The sequence below is a fragment of the Heliconius melpomene genome, chromosome 19 (assembly GCF_056956725.1).
Source record: "Heliconius melpomene rosina isolate 202511_hmr_F chromosome 19, ASM5695672v1, whole genome shotgun sequence".
NCBI classification, from domain to species: Eukaryota; Metazoa; Arthropoda; class Insecta; order Lepidoptera; family Nymphalidae; genus Heliconius; species Heliconius melpomene.
The window spans coordinates 16,099,235-16,109,251 of NC_140407.1; positions in this window are offsets into that span (position 1 = coordinate 16,099,235).

Genomic DNA, 10,017 nt, shown 5'->3' on the forward strand with positions numbered 1-10,017 from the left:
TCTAAACAATAGTTTTGCATTCAATTCCATCCAATCGGGACAATTATATCGGAAAGTGGAGAATGAAGTGTCTATCAAGATTCTTTTAAGCGGGTGATGCGTAAGGCTAAAAGAATGGCTGAACTATATATTTAGTTATGTTGCCTCATGGTGTGAGAACGGTACCGGTAAACGCCTAATCAGCGTTCGGCGTATGTAACGCGAATCCCCTCATGCCATGGGAAACAAACGTAGTGTTTTAGTTTTAATTATTATATATTTTATTCTTTAGTCGATTAGAGCATGCACTTCTGCTCGGTCGATTCACTAGTTAAGTTAATTTTAAGTTAGATATAAGAACATAAAACTCTGTTCTTATTTTAATTAAAACAAATTTAAATGTAACTTTCTTAGTTATTTTTAAAAGCCCACTCTCGCTCCCGTAAAACATGTCTATTTTTAATGTATTGGCATCTTACTTGTGAGATAAATAGATATAATTTATGTACATATCAGGTCTTACGCAATAAATAAGCAATTGATTTTCGAGACATTGCTTGTGGAATTAAATTGTGGAACTGGAAAAATGAAGAAGTAGGTAAGATATTAACACTCCGTTCTCTGCTATATGCGGGATACAGCGTGAAGCTGAAAATAATCTATGTAGTTTTTAGTAATTTCAACAGAACCCTAACTAGTCTCGCTCATCAACGTAAATAAGAAAAGTCCGTGTCACTTTTTATTTTATTTTGTTTCCCTAACATTTATGCTTGCACTTATTATAAACATAAAATGTGTATTTTGTTGTAAAAATATACAAATGTGGGTCGTTTTGTTTTCGACTCGTGGAAAATCTTGTTTGTTCTATCTTCTGGTTCAGATATTTCGAGAAAGACTCTTTTGGTGTCGAAAATTTGGATTTAAACCACAAGTCACTCGCTCAAGTAGTGATAGAATTTGATATGTATAGATTTACTCAATTTTTAACTTGTTATTCGAAGTAATAATTTCTAAAATTTTAGCTTGACGAGAATGGAATGGAAGAACAAAAAAAAATCAATCTCAATTTCTCTCTATTCTCAGTCAGATGATTGGCAGCGCGACTGTTGTGGGTTTGATGTCCACTCTGGGAAATCAGAAATTTTTAATTTCCTCGGACTGGTAACAAGACCGCCACCGCCACTTAAAACGCAATGTCTCAAAAATAAGAAAACTTAGCGTCTTAACACTATGTCTGCCAACCCTACTGCCCTCAGAAAATACAGTATATAACTAAAAAAACAGTAAATACATCTGGCCTATCTTGCAAAATGTGGCAAATACGTGCACATAAAAGGAAAGGAACAATTTAATATTCGATCAACTTCAATTGATAGATTCCCTATTCATGAGACGTACAAAGATATTGGATAATAGACTCGCTAGGTACTGTCAATATGAAAATAGACGATTCGCGTTTTATACCACGCTTATATTGAATAGATGACTAGCCTACTGACATTTCATATTAGATTCTTTGAACGGTTTCATATTAAACAATTCTTCAGTATAGTAATATAAGGGCGAAATAAATATGGCGTAGTGGAATGACGTCTGGCTGAGAACAAGATGGCTGTGGGTTCGGTTTACATACGGAAATATTCATATATATTTTGATTTACCCGCTCTAGTACTACAGAGTGCGAGGTTGGACTTCGCTTCTGCACATGTAATGTCTGAATATAGTCTAGAAATGGAATTAAGTGTTTTAACACTAGGCTGCCGCTCTACCATGTTATAAGCGGGAGATACTACGATTAAAAAAAGCTAATAATACAATTATATAGAAAGTAGTACCTATATGAATTGTGGCGCAGAGTTACAAGCGTGTGACTAAAAAAGCAATAGGTTGTGGTTGTGTTCGATTTCCACTAGAAAAATAATAAAATATTTGATATTTTAATCTCTGAGTTCCGCCACTCAACGCCCAAAGCCATAATTCCTCGGAAAATGGGGAACGGACTACCCTGCTGTGTGCGGGATACATAATGTAAGTATGAAGCTAAAAAAAGTTTTTTATTCGGAACTTAAACCTAATATTGTAGTCAAAATCTAAGAAGTTTCACAATTTCCTTTGACGTGTTCCGCAACGAATTTTCTTATCAGAATATGCGATGCATCGAATACAAAATACCGATTACGTATTCAAAATATAACAAGCGGAAATGTACTCAACAGTTTTACAATTGAAGGAAATACATTGTTATATGAAATGTATTTAGATTTATGGGACAGATCCATATCAATATAATAAAAGTTTTTAAGGTATAAAAGGATTTATGCCTAAAACATTATTTTAAAATTATTAAACATTTTTTGGTCCACGCCTTTTTTATAAAGCAGGATAAGCAGAGGGAACCTAGTTCCGTTCCTCACTTTCCTTCAAGATTTTCGAGATATTGCGTGTTGAGTAACAGAGAACTCAATGTGGCACTCTGTCTGCAAGAGCGGAAAAATGAAAGTAATTTGAATATTATCATTCCCTCGAGCGGTGATCCGACCCAAAACAACACATTTAACTTCAAAAAATAATTTAATGTAATACATACTTATTCAAAAAATAATAAGTCAAACATTTATTTTGAACAGTGCGCCAACAACAGAAGTTTTTGCGAATCTGCTCCGGTGTCCGATCCTGCATCTTAATAAGACTGAAGGTTAACTGATGTGGAAATAAAATATGATATTATGTACGATATTTTGCGATTCTATGTATTTTTGGAGTTTATGGAGAAGACGGGTGATGAATTAAAATTTTGACATAAATTTTGTTTTTAGAAGAATCGTTTTTGATTATTTATTCGTATTTCGTTGTATTTTTAGTTTCGCCTCATTTGTAATGAAAGTGAATTCTAATTTTTAATGATACTAGTGTCCGGACACTCTATTAATCACTATATGCCCAAATTCAAGATATAGAGTTTGTATTACTAGAGCGAGTAATGAAAATAAATAAGTATATTGACTCTAAATAAATAAGTATATTATGAACTTAAAGCTCAGTTCAGTAAACGCGGTAGCACTTCTTAAGAAGTATTTGAATTATATTTGAATTGAAAAATGTTTTTTTCTTAGAATATTAATCGAACCGACACACAATCTGATTACCTACCTACACGTACCTACTTAGAATGTGTCATGTGTCATACACATACACAACTCTTTAGATGTTTCTTGTTGACCACGCGCGCGAAGCGGCTGTCAAAAATAGTGAAATATTCTACGCTCAATACCTATTAATATATCTGTATGACATATACATACAGAAGCAAATAAATAATTCAAAACTTAGCTTGTACTGTAGCTCGAGCTTTACTCTCGCTACATAATTCACGTGCGACGTACAGACGTATCCCCGATGTGTCTTTAAGCGGTCGCTTTTAAAAGTCACTATTTGTACAAAGCTCAGCTAGAAAACGTGTATTTTTGTTGCGATAGGGTAATTTGGTTTAGCCAATACAAAAGTACTTTAAATAGTACTTTTTTTAACTCCATGCTGTATCCCGTATCTAGTGGAATAGGCAGAGGGAATCTAGTGTTAAGACATACCGTTCTCATAAAGACACTTCCTTTCTCCACTTTCCGCCAAATTTTCGATACACTGTTGATTGGCGCAACCCAACGCTGGGCTTTTTCGTTTTAACAAAACGAATGAAAAAAATAATTCTATCGATTGAAAATCGAACCCACAACCCTCACTTTGAAGAATAATTACCGAAACGTCAAAACATATTATTCTACTATAGTATTTTTATACGTTCGACCCATTTTCGAATAAATACTCGTAAACGTGTTTTAGTAACGTTAGTATCAGCAACAAATATAAATTTGTCCTCCCCTATCTATCGGTCACACTAAATCCTGCACCGCCGAGTGTTTTCAAGGAAATTGTAGGAATGTATATGTCCTTCGGGTGCTTTTATCGAATTATTTAAGCACATTAAGAATTGACTGCGTGGTCTTTTTAAGGTTCCGTACAATTTCCGTAAAACCCTCATAGGATCACTTTGTTGTCCGTCTGTCAAGTATTAAAGATTCCCAGTCTAACATAATATACTAAAGTAAATTTAAAAATACAGTACGAAACAATATATGAAGAATTTACTACTATATGTTGGTTAAACGCTTGTTATTCTGCTAGGTATCGCGTGGCTAAGCTCAGGATTACAACGAATATGCAAAGGGAATTGCTGAGATAAGGGTAATGGTTGAGATACAGATGCTCGAGGCACGAAAGATGTTCTTACTATAACAATCTACCTTTATAAACTAGAGTAGTCATTGTATTTTATGTATTTCAACTTCAGAAAACCGGTGAAGTGTGAGCCGGGCTCGCTGGGAAAAGGAAGTACAACTTATTTAAGTTGACAAATTTAAGTATGTGGGCGTACGCATTTATTTTGTATGCAATTAACTACAAAAATATAAGTGAAAACAATATCCCCTGGGTGAGAATTGAACTTACAACCGTCGCGATTACAGTCATATACTATGCCTCTGCAGCACGACAAAGCTGAGGACTTAATAGGATATTTAAAAAATTCATACGAATGTCCGTAATTAAAACCTTTTCTTGTAATTTATAGTTTAGATTCAGATAATTCTTTAGTACAGTACCAATTGTAAGTTTCATAGCAGCCGCAATATATCACTTGGGAGATAAAAACTGTTCTATTAAAAGGTAAAAGTGTCGTTTCAAAGGATTTAAATGACGCCGTATTTTAAGATTGCTTTATTTCTTTTGCTTTTTGTAGAGAAAAAAATTGTAAGGTGACCTGATATTTGTGACTAGCTATGACCCGCGGCTTCGCCCGTCAAATGATTTCCATTTGACGAAATACGAGTTTTCTATGGATGAGTTCATTTTAAGTGTCCGAACTGCACCATATAGCCCCTGGTATCCTACAAATATTATTAACATAAAAATTGTGAAAATGGATATTTGTTCCAATTTTACTCAGAAACTACTGAACTTTACAATATATACGAGTATCAGCTACAATTTATCTAAACATTTATTGGCCAGTCGTGGTGTAGGTGCACAAGCATATGACTGGTACACGACAGTTTATGGGTTCGATTCTCACTCTAGAAAATGAAATATTTAATATTTATATAGATAATTATTGATGATTACTATAGTAATAAATTATATAACTTTTAGTATGTCGGTATTGAGTTATTATATTGGAATTGGTTTTTGTGTTAAGACACTTCCTTCCCATTAAGGCCCCTCCATTCCTCACTTTTTTTTTTTAGTTTATTTTCTTTTATTTTCCATTCTTAATATATAAAAAAAGTCTCTTGAAACTCAACGTCGCGTTTTGGTTCGTTTCCAGAGCGAAGAAATTTTAATATTTATTATTTAGTTTCCTCGAATGGTGGTAATCTAACCCACAACCGTCGCGTTTACAGTCACTCGCTTTTATCCCAGCACCACAACGCCCTCAAAAAATTAAAATAATTTAATTTCTATGTAATGTGAAACATAACGCTTTATAGCACTAATAGTGGAAAGGTTTAGGTAAATGCGGTCACTGCGGCTTCATTTGACGTCACAAAGCGAAGTCCACAGGACTCTCAAGTTGGGTAGGTATTGCAATGTTGGATAATATTGTGTGTAACTTTAATGTGTTGATTGTGGAAATATTAATTTATTATTTCATTTTCTCGAGGGGGAATCGAACCCACACGTTACAGTCACACCGTGTGTGCCGCTGCGCCACGACGACCTTACTCACTTTAATGTTATTAAATATAATTGAGTATGCCTTTCTTTACGTTCATACATACATTCCAATTCGAGAGCGCAAAATTCGTTTCCATTAAAATCCACTGAAACGACTTTTTTTCTATTCGCATTCAAATTTTTATCTTCGTTAGATTTATTACGTGTTCGCTATGAAACTTTTTCTACCTTTTCTATAGTATAGAAGTGGTTAATTAAAAAATCTCTATTGAATAAACTTAGATTTATGTATAGGTATATACTTTTTAAATGAAACTCTTTAACAAAATTAATCGCGTATGTTTGGTACTAGCGACCTGCTCGCGGCTTTGTCTACGAAATCATGAAGGCATTCGTGTTTTTATATATAGACTATAGACTCAAATGTGTAATATAATATTATACATTTTTGGACTCCCGACGTTTTGAACACTTTGGAGTAGTCTGTGGTCACGTGTCTGTCTAAGAACTCGTGAACTAAATAAATGCGATTAATCTGGTTAAAGAGTTTCATTTAAAATGTGTAGCAATAGAAAAAATCAAAGATCTCTCAATTGGATTAAAACGAGTTAGCTAAGTTCTTATTACAATAAAATTATAAAAAGTATAAAAAAGTTAACGTGGTTGGATTTGCAACAACAAGCGTTCTGAACACTAAGCCATCCGTTCTCTTGATGAGAATATGTGAAAAAACGCGTTGGGCGTAAAAAAAGACAAGCTAAAAAACAAATCCAAAACTTCAACATTTTTATTTTACAATAAGCTTTCCACGAATAAAATTTAAATTTTAAAACGTAAAATCTTTATCAACAGTGCTATTGTGGCTTCCTAGAGAATAACTTTACACTACACTTTGGACATTGGAAAATATCTTGGAGCTAAGCTCTACGTCCCTTACCGCTGATAACGTCTCCCTGAGGCTAAGTTAGTTCCCAGATAAACTACTTGTAAGAAAGCTTTCGATGTGTAATAATATACTTTGCATTAACCTTTGTTTAGCTGCCTGCTGTATCCCGCACATAGCAAAGTAGGTAGAGGGAACTTGGGAACCCAGTGTTAAGACATTTCGATACAGAGGAACAGAGTGTCTTAACACTAGATCCCCTCAAAATATGTGAAAAATTGTGTGCATGAAAAAGTGTGATGCTGTAAAAAACAATCTTCTAATTAATTGTATATTTCAAATACTTTAATTAGAACACTTTTGTTCTTACTTCTAACAGGTTTCAAGTAGAGCCACATGTTAGGAGCGTATGAAATTAATTTCCATACAAAACAATTTAGCGTGCACAGCAACTATAAATTAAAATATTCAGCGAGCGTACGGGAGAATTATTTAATTTCATTACATTAATAATTGTGCTATTTTGAGCCTTCCGTGCTCAGTGACAGTGCTTTGACTATAAGCGCGATTGGAGTGGATTTAATCCTGACTTGTATTTTTTGTTTAACTTCACGCTTTATCCCGCATACAACAGTTGAATGTGGCGTTGAGTATCACCGCGGAAAACTGTTTTTAAAGTGTGCAAGAAAAAATGACGAAATTTTCAATACAAAATAATTCTTAAAAAGAACAATACGCTACGTTGCGTGTGCAAGAAGACAATCAATGACGAACGTACGGTAGCTTTTCGTTTCCATACTGGAGGTATTGATGTAGCGAAAATTTAAGCTTCGTATTCGTATTACAATTCGAGAGCTTTTTACAGCGATGATTTTCTTTTATGTGAATATATAGCTTATAGCTAAAGTCGTTTTGTATTTACTAGTGAAAACAAAATGTTAATTTATTTGTTTGAACGCGCTAATCTGAGGAACTAACGGTTTTGATTGTTCACGCTGTATCATGCAAATAGCGGGGTAGGCAGAGGCACCTGGTAACCCAGTGTTAAGACATTCAGACCTGTTAAGACACTTCTGTTTCCCACTTTTCACCGAATTCTGAAGGCATTGCGTGTTGAAGGCTTAAACTCAACGCCGCGCTTTGCTTCGTTGCCAGAGCGAAAAAATAAACGTGAAATATTTTATTTCCTATAGAATGTAGGTGTTTATACACCAGGCTCTCTCTGCTTACCTGCACGTGGGTACATGTAACCCGAAGCTAAAAAATATATTTCTGTTTCTTGGCTTCTCAATTCGGAAGAACATAAAGAATGCTCACACCTCACAGTGCACTGAACTCTGTATGAAATATATAGATAAGGATGTACATGTTCTGCCTACATATTCATAAAACATCTATACAAAAACTGGAAGGCGGTATTGGTATAAGGAGTAAGGAGTTTTAAAAGCGTCCGCTTAAAGACCCGACAGGGATTCATCTTAGCTACACGCGCGTGAATTATGTAGCGAGTTAAAGCCGAGCTTCCACGACGGCGACAGCTCCGACGTGGGTTTTTACAAAAGTCTTTTGAATAATTTATGTATTTGTCACTTACGTATATTAAGTTATATGTGAATATAAATAAATTTAGGCCGTCGTGTCGCAGGGGCATAAGTGTGCGACACTTAAAGGAACTGTTGTGGGTTCGATTGGTTCGTGGGGCACTGAAGAATGAAATGTTTCATAGTTTCATTTTCTCGCTCTGGAACCAAGCAAAACGCGTGACGTTGAGTTCCGCCTTTCCGTTTGTTCTGATGAGGAACGGATTGTCCTAATATTAAGTTCCCAGGTTCCCTCTGGATACCCTGCTATACGCAGGATACGGCGCGAAAATAAAAAAAATATTATGAAATAATTCCATGATAAATATGGTAAGAGGGCACCAGAAGAGGATTTCTCGAAATTTCAAATTGAACGGAAAAAACAGGACGCTGCAAATTACGTCTAATAATCTATACAAACGAAGTTACGAGCTACAACTAGAACACTACAAAGGAGATGAGCACAGATGGTACTGCAGTTCTCACCGAGCTCGATAATCGTTTTAGTTTTCCAAAGTGTTGACCTCAAATATCTTATAAACTTAAACTAACCTTAACTTTAGGTTGACAAATGATTTGAACTTTATCTGACTGTATATTAATAAAATATAAATCAAGAAAACCATTTTGAAAACAACTTTTTGTTTATTTCATGGTATAAAATTGATAATCCGCCATTTTGTTGCGACGGCCATTTTGTGATCATCAACAGTGTATTGTCATCAGAACTGAAGTCTTAATCCAAATTTCAGCTCGATCGGACACTGAGAACTGAGAAGTGTCCGATCTGAAATTCAAATGGAAATAACTATGGGTTGTGCATGACTAAACTAACTACTAACTCTGCTGGACGCAGTAGGTTAGGAATACGTGTATTATGTGTCTTATAGAACAGAGAGTGATATACTTATATATAGTCTCGATATTTTATAACACAAAAATATTTATTTAATTAGGAAATGCTTGTCATTTCCTAAAATAACTGTGTTCGATCAAATAAAGTTTTCAGATTTATAATGTTAGTAGGTGTATATATTTATAAATAATATTTTTTTAACAAAAATAAACCGACTTCAAGCAATAAACTACAAAGTAAGCAAAATGTACTTTGATTTAGTTAAACAAATATAATTTAAGAAAGTTTTAATAATTTTGAAGTCGGTGCCAAGTAAAACAAACAAGCTTAATAATATATTGTGAGGTTGTTGTAGTATTACCTTGAATCTTTCCCTTTTTCAAAGTCTCTTTTTTGAAGTTGGTTAAAATGCAATGATTGAGGAATCTCATTCCTGGCGAAAAGTTTCATGTTTTTTTCCTTGTAAGTATTACAGTATAAGTAGGTATGACAACTACGTAGGCCATTTATAAATCAACTTCATTACCAGTTCCACGTCATCAAATTGTGGTTTCCGAAAGCAAATACAGGAAACTTTACAAAAAATACCTAAATCTTTAAGTGTGTCTATAAAATTTAAAGAATTCCCTCGATGCACTACTTAAAACTAAAAAACTTAACTTTAAAAAAATGCTATTTCTATACATACGTACCAATTAATAATGAATGAAGTACTCGAGTGTAGGTTTGAACGGCGCGACTTAGTAAGTGATTGCGTCTAGCCGAGTTTTATGTGTACTTCAATTAAACAAAGACGCTTAACTGTTATTGCTAATAAACACTTTAGAATAACATAAAATGATAATTTTATGATACAACATAAAAATCCTTCACTCTCTTCAAACTTAAAATCAGGACTTAAATCAGTTTATATGGTTCTGCATAAGCTAAGCCACTCTTCAAAATTAAAAGCTATTTAACAAAAAAAATATCTGAATCTATACAGTTGTTT